At 42.9% G+C, this 15,202-nt stretch overlaps 1 pseudogene; it reads right to left on the bottom strand.

The window, feature by feature from the left end:
• Window positions 1-5,811: 5,811 nt before the first annotated feature.
• Window positions 5,812-7,068, bottom strand: LOC110740675 (annotated as a pseudogene).
• Window positions 7,069-15,202: the final 8,134 nt, after the last annotated feature.

Below are 15,202 nucleotides of genomic sequence, written 5' to 3'. Positions count from 1 at the left end.
GTATTTGTCAGTGTCTGCTATGTCATAAGCCACCCAAAATCTCAGTGGCTTACAACAGCGTTTATTTTTCTTGCTCCTGGGTCTGGTGGATTGCTGATGGGTTGGGGTGGGGAGGAGACTACTTCAGGAGCCAGGATTTGGGTTGAGATCAGGTCTGTTCCAAATGTTTCATTCTGGGATATAGGTAGATGGCGAGTGCAGCTCTCTTCTGGCAATCACAGGAGCACAAGAGGCCAAATGACACCAGGCAAGCACATTTTTCATTTCAACTTATGTCATATCTGCTAACATTTCATTGGCTAAAGCAGGTTGCATGGCCAAGTTCAACCTTGATATAGTGGGGAAATAATACTCTGTCCTATGTGTGGTCTGGAAGATCACATGACATAGGAGGTAAGGAATTGGGAATAATAATTCATTCTACCCAAGGAGGGGAGAGAATTATTTTATTTTATTTTATTTTATTATTATTTTTATAAGACAGCGTCTCACTCTGTTGCCCAAACTGGAGTGCAGTGGCGTGATCTTGGCTCACAGCAGCCTCCGCCTCCTGGGTTCCAGCAATTCTCCTGCCTCAGCCTCCTGAGTAGCTGAGATTACAGGCCCACAGCACCATGCCTGGTTAATTTTTGTGTTTTTAGTAGAGATGGGGTTTTGCCATGTTGGCCAGGCTGGTCTCGAACTCCTGATCTCTGGTGACCCGCCCACCTTGGCCTCCTAAAGTGCTGGGATTACAGGCGTGAACCACTGTGCCCGGTCTGGACAGGATTACTGGATAGTTGTGAGAGCCCACCTTGCTGCTTCCTGGAATGTGGAGGTACAGAGAACTTCCTCTAGGAGATTTGGGAGATAATTAGTCCTAGTATAGAGCTGTGTAACACTAATGCTACAGTACAAGCCGGCCTCTCTTTATTTCTTCTTCAGTTTATTTTCCTGTTCTTTCACTCCTTCCTTCTCCTGGTTGGGAACCCTCAGCTGGGACTTAACCACATGTGTTGCCAGCAAGACAAGGAAAGTATTTGAGCCAGCAGATGTAGCAGCAGCAGTGACAGCAACAGCAGCAGAAATGATGAAATCCAGTCAGAGAGCCAGCTACCTGGAAGGAGGCAGCTGCAGGAGCAGCAAGGCAGTGATAGTGCCAATTGGGAAATGATTTCTGTAATACAGAGGGAATGGCAAGGGTCAAATAAGATCTAGTGTCTGAAAGTGCTTTGTAAACTGTTAAAAGACAATGAATCAGGAGATTAAATGAGAAACTCTTCATTTTAGTTTCAGCTGATTCTTAAAGACAATAGATAGATGCCACATTCCAAAGTAAAACATAAAGTGGCCAGGCACGGTGGCTCATGTCTGTAATCTCAGCATTTTGGGAGGCCAAGGTGGGTGGATCGCTTGAGGTCAGGAGTTTGAGACCAGGCTGGCCAACATGGTTGAAACCCCATCTCTACTAAAAATACAAAAATTAGCCAGGTGCGATGATGTGTGCCTATAATCCCAGCTACACGGATGTCTGAGGCAGGAGAATTTCTTGAGCCTGGGAGGTAGAGGTTGCAGGGAGCTGAGATCGCGCCACTGCATTCTAGGCTGGGCGACAGAGAGCAAGACTCCATCTAAAAATAAATTAAAAAAAAAAAAAAAAGATATTTTAATAGAGAGAATGGTGGATATGCAAGATAGAAAGAACCTGGGTTTCTGAATGTCTTTGTGGTATAAAGGAGCCTGTCTACCCGTCTTAGACTCTTGTGAGAGACAAATAAATGTCTAGCACCATATCTTTGGGACTTTCTTACAGCAGTTTAGTTATTTCCCTAACCTAATCACCCTGATCTTCTGCCAATCTTTCCCTGTCTCTAAATCAAACCTCTCCCACAATTTCCTTCTGTTTCATCTTGAGCTCTCCTTCTGCTGATGGAGAATAAAATTAACCTTCTCCACTAAATGAATTTTATAAGAGCTGGCATTTTGAGAACTAGCATCTAGAATGCCATATTCAGCTGTCAATTTTAGCCCAATCTGGATGACCCTTAGGAATTTCTCAGGCAATAATTTTCCTTAATCATCTTTCCAGAGGAGATACAGGAAACTTCAGTGGTGGGCTTGGAGAGAATGGGATTTCCAGCTGTTTATATCATGTAGGAAAGGCTCCATCTTGACCCATTCTGCTTGACACAGGTGAACTTGAGTAACTTTTATTTTGGAGGCAGAGATGGGGGAAGATTCAGAACTTCAAAGAATCTTGAGGAATTGCCCCATCTTCTGGGCTACCTTCTCCAGGAGCCATGTTCAAAGACAGTCTCACAGCGTACAGCTGGTCAGGTATTTAGACAAATCTTTGGCTTTGTAGTGTTTTACCCAGGCCACCTTAAGGATAGAGAAATAAAGTATAGATTGGAGGCAGGGGCAGAAGTCTGGGACCCAGCTGAGGGAAAGTTGGGCTTGTGGGCTGGAGCCAATTTATGCTGTTGGAGAGTCCCAGGTGAAGAGGACACATGTGGGTGCTGCCATGATGCCTGGGATGAATGCATCACATGATTACTCTGCCTCATTTTCTCATCGGGGGAACATTCTCAACCCTCTCCCAAAGCCCATGGCAAATCCTACAGCACAGATGCCACTAACATCAATAGCCCAGATATTATCTGCCTCTCTCCCACCAAACCCCACTGGCAGAACAGCTGCTCTCTGCCCTTCACATTCCTCTTACCAGGCAGATACCACTTTAGGATCTTTCACAGTCCTCTTGGCACTTTGTCATCACCAATGTTATCATCAATAAACTCTGAAAGGAAAAGTGGATGAGTGGGGAGGGAAATCTTTCTTTCTCTATTTTGAATTATTGATCATTTTTAGAGGGGAATTCCCAGAGGAAACGGAACCCTGAGATTCAGAAATACTTTCTCTCTGGAGTCCCTCTCTGGGTTTGCCTTCCATTTTGCCTGGGTTTTCTTGTTTTTGCTTAGACTCCTTCTCAGAGCACTGGTCCTTCCAGAAGGCATCTAGGACATGATGGACTAGGGAGAGCTTTTGTTTTCAGGAAGCTGCTCAGGATGTCTGGAGTGTTGGTATGTGGGATGACGTGTGTACCAGGAGCAGAAAACATGTCTTAAAGGGTGGGAACCCATGAATGAGGAAGATGAAAAGGAGATTGGGAATCAGGGGGCTTAGCCAGGGGCCAGTGTGTCTTCCGTCTTTTTGTCAGGATGATCTCTGTGGGATCTTATTTCAGTGTGAGGACTGTTTATTCCCCATACTCAGCTTTCCCAGCACAGGCTGAGAGTCGGGTGATAGGGAGCACTACATTCAGTTTTGCACCTATTTTACCTGCTCCCACTTCATCCAGCCCTCAGAGGGACAGAGTCCTTACTGCTGCACATTACGTTGCAGGCATTTTCTGACGAATGCTTGTGGTCTTTGCATCACAAGTTGTTCAGCTGCCGTCGTCACTACTGCCATCAGCAGTTTTTTTCCATTAAAGGCCTGGGTGTTCAAGTTACTCTCACACTGAACCAAGCAGAGCCTTGTGTCAGAGAGAGCAAAAGGTATGGATAGAAAAGGGAGAGTGCTCCATGATGAGAGGTCACTCAATAGGCCACGGGAAAGATGAGACATAACTTGTGCTGCACTAGTGCTACCAGAAATGAAAACCAATTTTTAAGACTGAGTTGAGGCCAGGTGCAGTGGCTCACGCCTGTAATCCCAGCACTTTGGGAGGCCGAGGCGGGCAGATCACCTGAGGTCAGGAGTTCGAGACCAGCCTGGCCAACATGGTGAAACCCCATTTCTACTAAAAATACAAAAAATTAGCCGGGGGTGGTGGCGGGTGCCTGTAATCCCAGCTACTCTGGAGGGTGAGGCAGGAGAATGGCTTGAACTCGAGAGGCAGAGGTTGCAGTGAGCCGGATCGTGCCATTGCACTCCAGCCTGGGCAACAAGAGTGAAACTCCATCTCAAAAAAAAAAAAAAAAAAAAAAAAAGAAAAGAAAAGAAAAGAAAAAAAATAGTGAGTTGAAAAAACTATGAGATCCTCAATGTTAGAGGTCATTTATAATTCGTATGCACTCCCAGTCCTAAACAATAATTAACCCATGGAAAATATACAACAATTTATTAAATGCTTTTATTAATAAATTTAGAATTTTATTCCAAATAAAATAATAATTATAGTAAATTTATTAATTTAGAATTTTATTCCAAATAAATCCAAAATTATTTGGAATCATTTTATGGAATTAAAATTGGAAGGCCCTGTAATCAATCAATCAATCAGTCACAGTCTGTTTCCCAATAAACATTTCCAGCCTCATCTCCTAGCCAAATACTCACTTGTATATATTCACTTTTGTTCTATATCCCAAGGTACACGCAAGAGAAAAGGTGAAAAGGTAGTGGAGGAAAATCCTCAGAAGGCAGCACAGAAAAACCATCCTTGGGGTTGATGAGAAAGAGTAGGTTTGGCATGGAGAAAAATGAAGAAAGATATTCAAAGGAAGTTGAAATAGTTTCATGTCTTCTAACCGATAAGATGGATGGCTGAGATTCTCAATCCCTCTTGTTACCCTCATCATCACTTCCCCTTCCTTCTTGCAATCCCAATCCAACTCTCTTGTGGCACTAGTAGAACAACCCTGAGAAAAACTTAGCTGATGTTCACTTGATTTAGAACTTTTCTGATCAAATAAGAATTTAGTAGGTTTCTTATCTATTGCACTTCTAGAAACAGTATGCCATAGGTCTGTGTGAGTCAAGCTATTCTGACTGCTGATTTGACTCTGCTGTCCATTGTGGTGACCAGGTACACCTTGCCTTTGGAGGTTGAGTGCTGCCAATTGGCCTCTGCCACCTCAGGATGCAGTTACTCCCATTGAATTTAGGTTTCCCAATTCAGTGACTGCAGTCCTCACTGTAAGGTCTGGGCTACAGAGAAGAGAGATTACAGAGCTCTTCAAGGATGCCAGGGCTTCCCTATTTTTTAGTCATAGTGAAAAGTGTGTCTTCTGGGCCCTGTCATGTGGGTGAGTAGGTCTTAAGTAACAAATCCACTGTAACATTTCAATATCCTTAAGCCTTTGAATCCTTTCTCTACATTAAATCAAGGCAGATCCAGCATTTCTAATTCACTTACTGTGTCCCACCTTTTGGTTCATGTTTCAGTCAACCAACTAAGCAAACTGTTAGAATCCTTCCTAGTTCCCCAAGCTGCAACATTAAATGCAGAATTTCTGCTTTAGTGAGCCTATATCAATACATTTGGCTTTATTCAACTTTGTGTTCCTTCCATCATTATCCCACAACTTCAATATCTATTTCCATGCATGTTCACTGGATTTCTGTCTGTATAAATTAGAAAACCCAAGTAATTCTTTTGGAGTGTAGTGCATGTCCTCATGGGTCACACTTTGTGCCTCACCTTTAGAGCTCTGCAGGGACTTGGGTCTAGCTATAGTTTTAGAACCAAAGAGGAGTGATGGGTATGGATTCTGAGGAGAATCGGCATTGTCTGGCATGGGAACTGCCCCAGGGGAGGCAATTATAGTTTCTTCAGGCAATGTGGGGTTAATTCCCTCAGACAGGGACAGAGGCTGCTGTTGCTGGGGTTGGGGAAGCTGCTACAAATGGGGATTTATTTAGAATTTTATTCTAAATAAAGGCCAATTCCAATTGGAAAATACAGTTACCTCATTTTGTTAGACATCCACTTGCAATCCCACAGTCTCCATCTTTTTATTGCAGTGGTCTCTAGTCCATCAGACTTTGAAGAAGGGGCTACGCTGAAATCAATCCAGGAAGAAGTCAAAAGCTGTCCTGTCCTTCTCAGTGAGTGTGTCCTGGGATGAGCTGTTCCCTGAGTCTATGCAGAGCCGCCTTCACCTCTTGGTTCTTGAGGTTGTGGATGATGGAGTTGACATGGGCGTGAACACTATATAGAGGACAGAGAAGACCTTTAGAAGCAAGGGGGACATGTGTGCTATTGGGGCCACATAAACCACAATGAGGATGCCATAAAATACCCCAACTATGGTGAGGTGGGAGGAACAGGTGAAGAAGGCTTTTTGCCTCCCATGGCCTGAAGGTATTTGCAGTACAGCCCTCAATGAAGGCATAAGATGTCACAATCAGTAGGAAGGCGGCCAGTGTCAGGAAGACTGAGATGCTGACTTCAGCTCCTTACATGACTCCCACATTCCCACAGAACGGCCTGACTACTGGAGCAAACTCACAGAAATAGTGGTCAATCTCCCTGCTGCCAGGACAGAGGTGCTGCCAGGGCCATAGTGAAGGCAGAGGAGAAGAAGCCACTGAACCAAGCACCAGCGGCCAGGCAGTGACAAAACCAGGTGCTCATCAGGGCAGGATAGTGAAGGGGGCAGCAGATGGCCAATCACATAGGACATGGCAGAGAGCAGGAGGCACTCAGCTGCAGCAAGTGAGGAAAACACATAGAACTGAGCCAGACAGCTGACTAGTGAGATGACTTCCCTCCCCTCCAGGAAACTCTGCAACAGCCACAGTATGATGTTGGAGGTACAGCCAATCTCCAGCAGGGAGAAGTGGCAGAGGAAGAAGTACATTGGTGGGTGGAGTGTCCGACTAGAGGCCACGGCCAGCATGATGAGGGCATTGCCCCCGACTGTCACCACATAGATGGCCGGGAAGAGAGTGAAGGGAAGGAAGCCCAGGTATTGCAACTCCCCGAAGCCCACTAGGATCAGCCAGGTGGTCTGGTTCCCACTGTCGCCACTGGACTGCTTTTTCTTCCAGCTCTGGGTCCAAGAGAAGACAGAAAGGTAGTTAATATTAACCAAGATACTATTATGGCCACACTCCATGCTTGGCTTATCCATTTATTCATCACAGCACGCATTGGAGACAGGCCTTATTGTCTCCCAGATGTGGAAGAGAAACTAAGACCTGTTTATTCAAGTCAATTATTCAAGGTCATTATGATGGAGTCATGATGTGAACCCAGGTTTGCCTGACTCTAAGACTCCCGAATGGTCTACTGTTCTACAGTGCTTTCCCAACCTGCTCCACCCACCTCTTTTTTTTTTTTTTTGAGATAGGGTCTCACCCAGGCTGGAGTGTAGTGGTGTGATCACAGCTCGACTTCCTGGGCTCAAGCCATCCTCCCACGTCAGCCTCCCAAGTAGCTGGGACTAGGAGCACATGCCACCCTGCCTGGCTACTTAAAAAAAAATAATAGAAATGAGGTCTCCCGGCCGGGCACGGTGGCTCAAGCCTGTAATCCCAGCACTTTGGGAGGCCGAGACGGGCGGATCACGAGGTCAGGAGATCGAGACCATCCTGGCTAACACGGTGAAACCCCGTCTCTACTAAAAAATACAAAAACCTAGCGGGGCGAGGTGGTGGGCGCCTGTAGTCCCAGCTACTCGGGAGGCTGGGAGGGCAGGAGAATGGGAGCAAACCCGAGGCAGAGTTTGCAGTGAGCTGAGATCTGGCCACTGCACTCCAGCCTGGGTGATGAGCGAGACCCCCGTCTCAAAAAAAAAAAAAAAAGAAATGAGGTCTCCCTATGTTGTCCAGGCTGGTTCAAATTCTGGGCTCCGGCAATCCTCCCAAAGTTCTAGGATTATAGGCGTGAGCCACTGCACCTGGCCCCAAACCCTCTTTAAGTGATAGAAATGTCAAAATTAGAGAGCAGCATAACGTTCTTCCAATCAGCAGGGAACTATTTATCTGGAGGTCCCGGCTGGGCACCAACAGGAGGACCACAGCTTGTGAGCTGTGGAAGGGTGGGAGCCGTGCCCATTGCCTCCAGGAGAGTTGGTTGTACTCTGAAGTCATGCATGTTCCTGAGGCTGCCACTCATCTCAGACTATTTTTTCTTTCCAAGAAAATGAGACTTGGAAATCCAGATGCGCAATCTGTATCATCTATTCAGGAAGATATGCGACACAGAAAGATCTGAATTAACCCAGCTCTCACTCCCCTGGGAAACCACTCTTTCTCCTTGGACAGGTGGCCTGGTGACATTTGGTAAAGCCATTTCCATACTTTGCCCAGTCTCTGATCAGTTTGTTGGAAACTGGAAACACTCTATTTTTCTTGGTTCTCCTGCCTTATATTTTCCATACAGGTCAAATGCTCAGTTTATCTTAACTAACCGTGGGTTCTTTAGAAATCGCTCTTCTGGTATAGATTTTCTTCTCTCAGTTATCGCAGCACTACCTTTCCACTAAACGCATAGGAGGACCTTGTGGAATGAATAAATAAATGAATATATGAATTAGTTACGATAATTTTCCAACAGCAAAGTGCCATGAAAAAATTGCAGCATCTGACGGTTAATGCTAGAGTCAGACAAAGAGACATTTAAATGACTACTAAAAGAGAGGAGGAATCATTGGGTCATCCCCTATAGTTGAGGGAATATTGGAAGCTTGAGATGGAATCATAAATAAGAATGGATATGGAAGTCAAAAATATGTGTGTGTGTAGGAGGAAGAAACCAGAAAACACAATGTGATATAGAGTTTTCTCACTTTTAAAATTAAGAAAGATGACATCTCACATTAGCTGATGGCAGTGAGAACAGGGTTTTTCTGTTCCTGGCCTGATCCTACCTTTTCCTTTGGCTTTGGGCTTACATCATGCAGGCCCACATTCAGTCATATGGGAATACAGACACAGAACAAACCGAGTGCTTTCATATGTATTTGAACATATTCTGTCTTCTGTATACTCATGATTTCTTAAGAAGCCAAGGAATGACTTGAATTGAGAGTGAAATAGGACTGACTCTGGGTTTAGCAGAGAGAGGGAGCAAAGGAAGAAACTAGTTAAACTAACCAAATCAATCAACCAGTCAACTGACCCAAAACTTTTGAAGTCTACACTCTGAGACAATGCTTATGATTATAAAGTTAGAAGCACTGCCTTTGCCAACCAGTGAATTTGACCTTGGTCCCTGGTAAAATTCTTAAATAGATGCTTTATAGAATAGTTGGAAGTCCCATAAGGGATCACCAGGATCTTTGTAATGCTGAACCTAATGTAAAACCTCATATAATATCTTTTATTGACAGTATTAATAATTTAACAATCAGGAGAAAGGAGCAGAGAAAGGGCATATTAATCTCTGTAAAGCTTCATAAAAAGATGATGACTGTGGCTTAGAGATAACGCTTTTGGTTTGGCTACCATACACCAAAATTATTCATTAATGACTAAAAATCTGGAGAAATCTGTCTAGTGAAAAGGAGAAGGTGTTGTGGATCTTATTTTCACCACCTAATTTAGCAATGACTTCAATAGACATACTAAGCATGCATGGCTCATCAAACTTCAGATGATATGAAACAAAGAGGGAAAATCAATATTATAGGTGACAATTATAATTCAAAATAATCTTGCCTTTTGGAATGCCAAACTAAAAACAAGATGGAATTTAACAGAGGCACATATAAAATCTGCATGTAGATTTTAACAACCAGTTACACAAGTATAGGGAAGGGTAAGACCCAACTTAGTAGCCATTTATGTGAAAATAATTTGGGCTTTTTGTTGACTATCATGAATTTTTTTTTTTTTTCTTTTTGAGAAGGAGTCTGGCTCTGTTGCCCAGGCTGGAGTGCAGTGGTATGATTTCAGCTTACTGCAACCTCCACCTCCTGGGTTCAAGCCTTAGCCTCAGCCTCCCAAGTAGCTGGGACTACAGGTGTCCACCACCACACCTGGCTAATTTTTTGTATTTTCAGTAGAGATGGAGTTTCACCATGTTAGCCAGGATGGTCTCGATCTCCTGACCTCGTCATCTGCCTGCCTCGGGCTCCCAGAGTGCTGGGATTACAGGCGTGAGCCACCATGCCTGGTCCGACTATCATGAATTAGGGCTTGAAAACTGAAATACAAGGAATATATGAATAATGTAGAGAATCTGGAAAAGACAAAATGAATGGAAGAGTATGATAACTTTTAAAATATTTGAGAGACTCTCATAAAGAAGAGGGTTTATATTTAATCTACAGAACAAGGACTAAGGGTGTGGTGGTGCTGGAAAACCCACGACTACTCATCTGTGCTGCCTTCCTAGAGCTAACTATTGTTATTTACTGCATTTTTTGGGGGGTATGAAAATAAGATGAGGCTCGGGGGACAGGGTCAGTGCGGGTGAAATGGAATTTCTTCCTAGAGCCTCCAGAAGTTTGTTGGCAAATATGGGCCTCATCCACAGGAACCTCCCAGAGCAAACATAAGACATTTAAAAAATATGATGAGCTCTCTTCCATATATTTAGGTTGGGTCTGTGGTGGTCCTCTCTGTAGGCAGAGAGCAGTGTTGACCCAGATGAACTCCAGATACTCAGGCTCAGTGGAAATGGGGGTGGACCTGCTTTGGGCCTGGAGTCAACTTCTCTCCTGGATGTCTTTACACCTAGACTAAATTCTTCTGCCAGCTGACAGCTCTGTGGACTTTCTGCTTCTCTTCTGTGAAGTCTCCACATGTTATCGACTCCCTACACCCTAGGGTGCTCACAGAAGACAGTTGTCCCTATTCCGTATGTGCTGCTATGGATACAACTGCCTTTTCTAGAGGAGGAGAGCAGCCCTCCCTTGTAGGGGCTGGAGAAGAGCCTCCTTGGAGAGGAGATGTAGTTTGGAGCCAACTGGAGCAGCTGCATCTATCTTTTGGTTCCAGGGAAATGTTCAGGTCTACAAGGGACCCCATCCATGTGTTTCATTCAAACCTAATGACCTCCCCCTTATGAGCAGGGAAATACTGGCAAGACATAAGAATAACCATAATAGCCAAATGCAGTGGCTCATGCCTATAATTCCAGCACTTTGGGAGGCTGAAGAGGGAGGATCACCTGAGCCAAAAAGTTCAAGACCAGCCTGGGAAACATAGTAAAACCCCATCTGTACAAAAAAAAAAAAAAAAAAAAAAAAAATTAGCCAGGCATGGTGGCACATGCCTGTAGTCCTAGCTACTCTGGAGCCTGTGGTGGGAGCATCACTTGAGCCCAGGAGGTTGAGGATACAGTGAGCCATAATTGCACCACTTCACTCCAGCCTGGGTGACAAAAAAGAAAATAGGCAAGATGAATTCCAGCATTTATGGAATACTTTATAATTCATAAAGCAAATATTAACTGATTAACTGATTTAATAAATATTCAGTTCTCAGAATGAACCCCAAGGTGAAATGTATATTACAACTTGTTCTTGCAGCATTGGGATGAGCTATCAAGAGTGTTGAGAGGTGAAGCCAGCTGGACTTCTGGGTCGTGTGGGGACTTGGAGAACTTTTCTGTTTTACAAGAGGATTGTAAAATGTACCAATCAGCGCTTGGTAGCTAGGACTGTAAAACCCACCAATCAGCACTCTGTGGCTAGCCAGAGGTTTGTAAAATGTGTCAGTCAGCGCTCTGTAAAAATGCACCAGTCAGTGCTCTGTCTAGCTAAAGGATTGTAAATGCACCAATCAGCACTCTGTATCTAGCTAAAGGATTGTATACGCACCAATGAGCACTCTGTAAAATGGACCAATCAGCACTCTGTAAAATGAACCAATCAGCAGGACATGGGTGGGGTCAAATAAGGGAATAAAAGCTGGCCACATCAGCCAGCAGCGGCAACCCGCTTGGGTCCTCTTCCACGCTACCGAAGCTTTGTTCTTTCACTCTTCACAATAAATCTTGCTGCTGCTCACTCTGTGGGTCCGCACCATCTTTAAGAGCTGTAACACTCCCTGCAAAGGTCTGCGGCTTCATTCTTGAAGTCAGAGATACCATGAACCCGCCAGAAGGAAGAAACTCGAGACACATCTGAAGGAAGAAACTCTGGACATACCAGCTTTAAGAGCTGTAACACTCACCGCGAAGGTCTGTGGCTTCATTCTTGAGGTCAGCAAGACCAAGAACCCACTGGAAGGAACCAACTCCAGACACAGTGTGACCTCTAAGGGCTAAATCAACAGGCTTTCTACCCTGGCCTGGGTTAGGACCCTGGGGTCCTGCTTTGATCTCTTAGCAGGGAGGAGGCAAGAGGAAACTGACAGATAACTCTGTAGGTATTCTGTCCTGTTTAGTTTGATAGTTTAACATCACAGATTAACATAAAACCAGGTCGGATCCCTTCAAGATGATGGAGACAGACAGTAAAATGCAGCTGAATGACAAATGTAAATAGGAAATCCCACTGTGGTAGTATAGCACCAAATTTCTTCCATAGCAAGCAGAGAGCAGATGTGGGCCAGGAGGAGGACAGCACAGGCTCTGGGCTAGGGCTGAGATTTTGTAGGAACAGACTGGCATGGCACTTCCTGGAAAAACTGAACAAGTGCGTGACATTGGCAGAAGAGAGGCAGAGTGGAGAGTCTTAGGTGAAGAAAAAGTGACTCAGTCTCAAGTAAAGTCTCAATAAAGCTTATAATACCTCAATATGAGCAGTAAAACTTCCTAGTGAGCCCTTCAGGATAAACTAGTTTCAAAATGTACTTGTAGATAACTACATGAACTAGTATTCTCAATAATGCTCTTAGCTAAATCCAGTAAGATGTTGGACGATATGTAATAAAAATAAAGTTTCGCTTTGAAATAACTGGTCATCCTAAGCCATCTTTCATGAAGATAATTGGAAAACCAAACCAACTGTCTTTCAAGACTAATCTTAGATCATGATAAAAAACATATGTCAATAATACATACACATTATAATAACTGCTATTAAAAATTTATTTCTAGTTTTTTATATGCACTTTTTACATAGCTATAATTATTATCATATGTACAATCTGAATCCTGATGTTTCACGTAACATTTTATTATAAGCATGTTATATATCCCACATTTAAAATAACAATATTCATTATGTAGCTGTAGCACAATTTGCCTAACCATTTTTTTCATGGAATCTTTGGGTTGGGAGGAACTGTAACTATGTATAGGCCAACGTTTCACTAAGAGGGGAGGTTATTTATTCTCTTTGTATGTATTTCAACTGAAAAGAAGACAGTATCTTTTTAGGTTATTTCAGTGTTTCAACAAGTCAAAAATTTTAAAACATTTATTTAACAATATTTTTGAGCAATGAATCATGATTGCATACATTTATGGGATACACTGTGATGATATATGTATAAATGTGGCAGGATTAAATCAAGCTAACTAACATATCCATCACCTCACTTACCTATCTTTTTTTATGGTGAGACATTTGAAATTTACGCCCTGTTTTGAAATAAATAACACATTATTATTGACCATATTCACTCCACTGTTGCAATAGATCCCAAGAACTATTCTTCCTACCTGAAACTTTGTACCCTTTGATCAACAACTCCCCATTCCCTCCTCTCCACTCCGCTCCTCAAACTCTGGTAGCCATCCTTCTAGTTTCTACTTCTATGAGATCAACTTTATTAGATTTTACATATAAGTGAGATCATGAAGTATTTGTCTTTTTGTGCCCAGCTTATTTCACTTAGCATAATGTCCTACAGATTCATCCATATTGTTGCAAATGATAGGATGTCCCCCCTTTCAGGGCTGAATAGTATTTCATTGTGTATTTTTGTTACATTTTCTTTATCCATTCACCCATTGATGGACACTTAGGTTGTTTTCATATCTTGACTATTGTGAATAATGTCGCAATGAACAGGAGGGCGCAGCTATTCCTTTGACATATTTGTTTCAGTTCCTTCGGATATATATCCAGAAGTGGGATTAATAGGTTGTATGGTAATTCTATTTTTAGTTTTTTGAGGAACCTCCATATCATTTTTCATAATGGGTGTACTAATTTACATTCCCACCATCAATGTATAAGAGTTCCCTTTTCTCCACATCCTCTCCAACACTTGTTATCTTTTGTCTTTTTGATAAAAGTCATTCTAACAGGTATGAAGCAATATCTCATTGTGGTTTTATTTGCATTTCCCTAATAATTAGTAATGCTGAACAGTTTTTCATGTATTTATTGGTCATTTATATGACTTTTGAGAAATGTCTGTTCAGGTCCTTTGCCCATTTTTTAATTGGGTTAACTTATAAATAAATGTTTTGGAGCTCCACACATGTTAGGCATTATTGGATGATCAAGACAGGATCTGCCTGCAGATTAACAGGTACAGGATGGAATATGTGACAACTGCTACAAAAGAGCTGCATAGTTTATTGAGACGGGATTAAGGGAAGTTAATGGAGAGAGTGGAATATGCACTAGAATTTAAAAGAGTAAAGGTTTTAGAAAGTTAAAAATGAGGGTAAGGGTCTTCAGCTTGCACCCATGAAGGAGTGACTGGTACCAGTCTAGTCCTCCTGATGTAAACAACTACAAAATGGACAACATATAAAATATCTGTTTTCAGCTATTGGAAAACATATAGCACAGAACCTTAATCCCTTAGAGAAGGGAAGTAGTTGAGGTGAGCCCTACCATCACATTAGTTATTCTGTCTTGACACACTTTCTAGACCTGGAATCCAGGAAGGCCTAAGCTGAGGAGACAGAGATCAGAGTTTTGAGAGGCAGAGACTGTTTAAATTTGTAGGCCAGAAGAGGAGTGAGGTATAGTGAGAAAGAATTTCAGAAACATATGTAGGAATCTCATGAGACTTTGGCTGAATATTACTAGGAGCTGTAAGTTAAGTAACCACTAGAACTCATACAGAATGGGAGATGTGAGAGCTCCAACCATTCAGGTTGGAGAGATATCATTGAAAACTGGGGGCATTCAGCAGATACCTCAGAAAGGCCACACCTTAGGTATAGGTATAAATCAGTCCAAGAATAAAAGCTAATCTAACCTATTCTAACAAAACTTAAAAACAAAGCTTGAAAACATTAAACTGAACCTTAAGTATCTTAACTCTCTACTAGAACAAGGGCAAGCAGATCATGAGGCCAGGAGTTCGAGACCAGCCTGACCAACATGGTGAAACTCCCTTTCTAGTAAAAATACAAAAACTAGCTGGGGGTGGTGGCATGCGCCTGTAATCCCAGCTACTCAGGAGGCTGAGGCAGGAGAATGGCTTGAACCTGGGAGGTGGAGGTTGCAGTGAGCCGAGATCGTGCCACTGCACTCCAGCCTGAGTGACAGAGACTCCATCTCAAAAAAACCAAAAAAAAAAACCAACAACAAAAAAAAAACAAAATCCAGACACCCAACAACAGAATATCCATAATATCCAGCATCTAATAGAACAATTAGTAGAAATACAAAGAAGCAGATACATGTGA

The sequence above is a fragment of the Papio anubis genome, chromosome 9 (assembly GCF_008728515.1).
Source record: "Papio anubis isolate 15944 chromosome 9, Panubis1.0, whole genome shotgun sequence".
In the NCBI taxonomy this organism is placed as follows: Eukaryota; Metazoa; Chordata; class Mammalia; order Primates; family Cercopithecidae; genus Papio; species Papio anubis.
The sequence above is the reverse complement of the archived record's forward strand: the minus strand, read 5'-3'. Positions and strand labels throughout refer to the sequence as shown.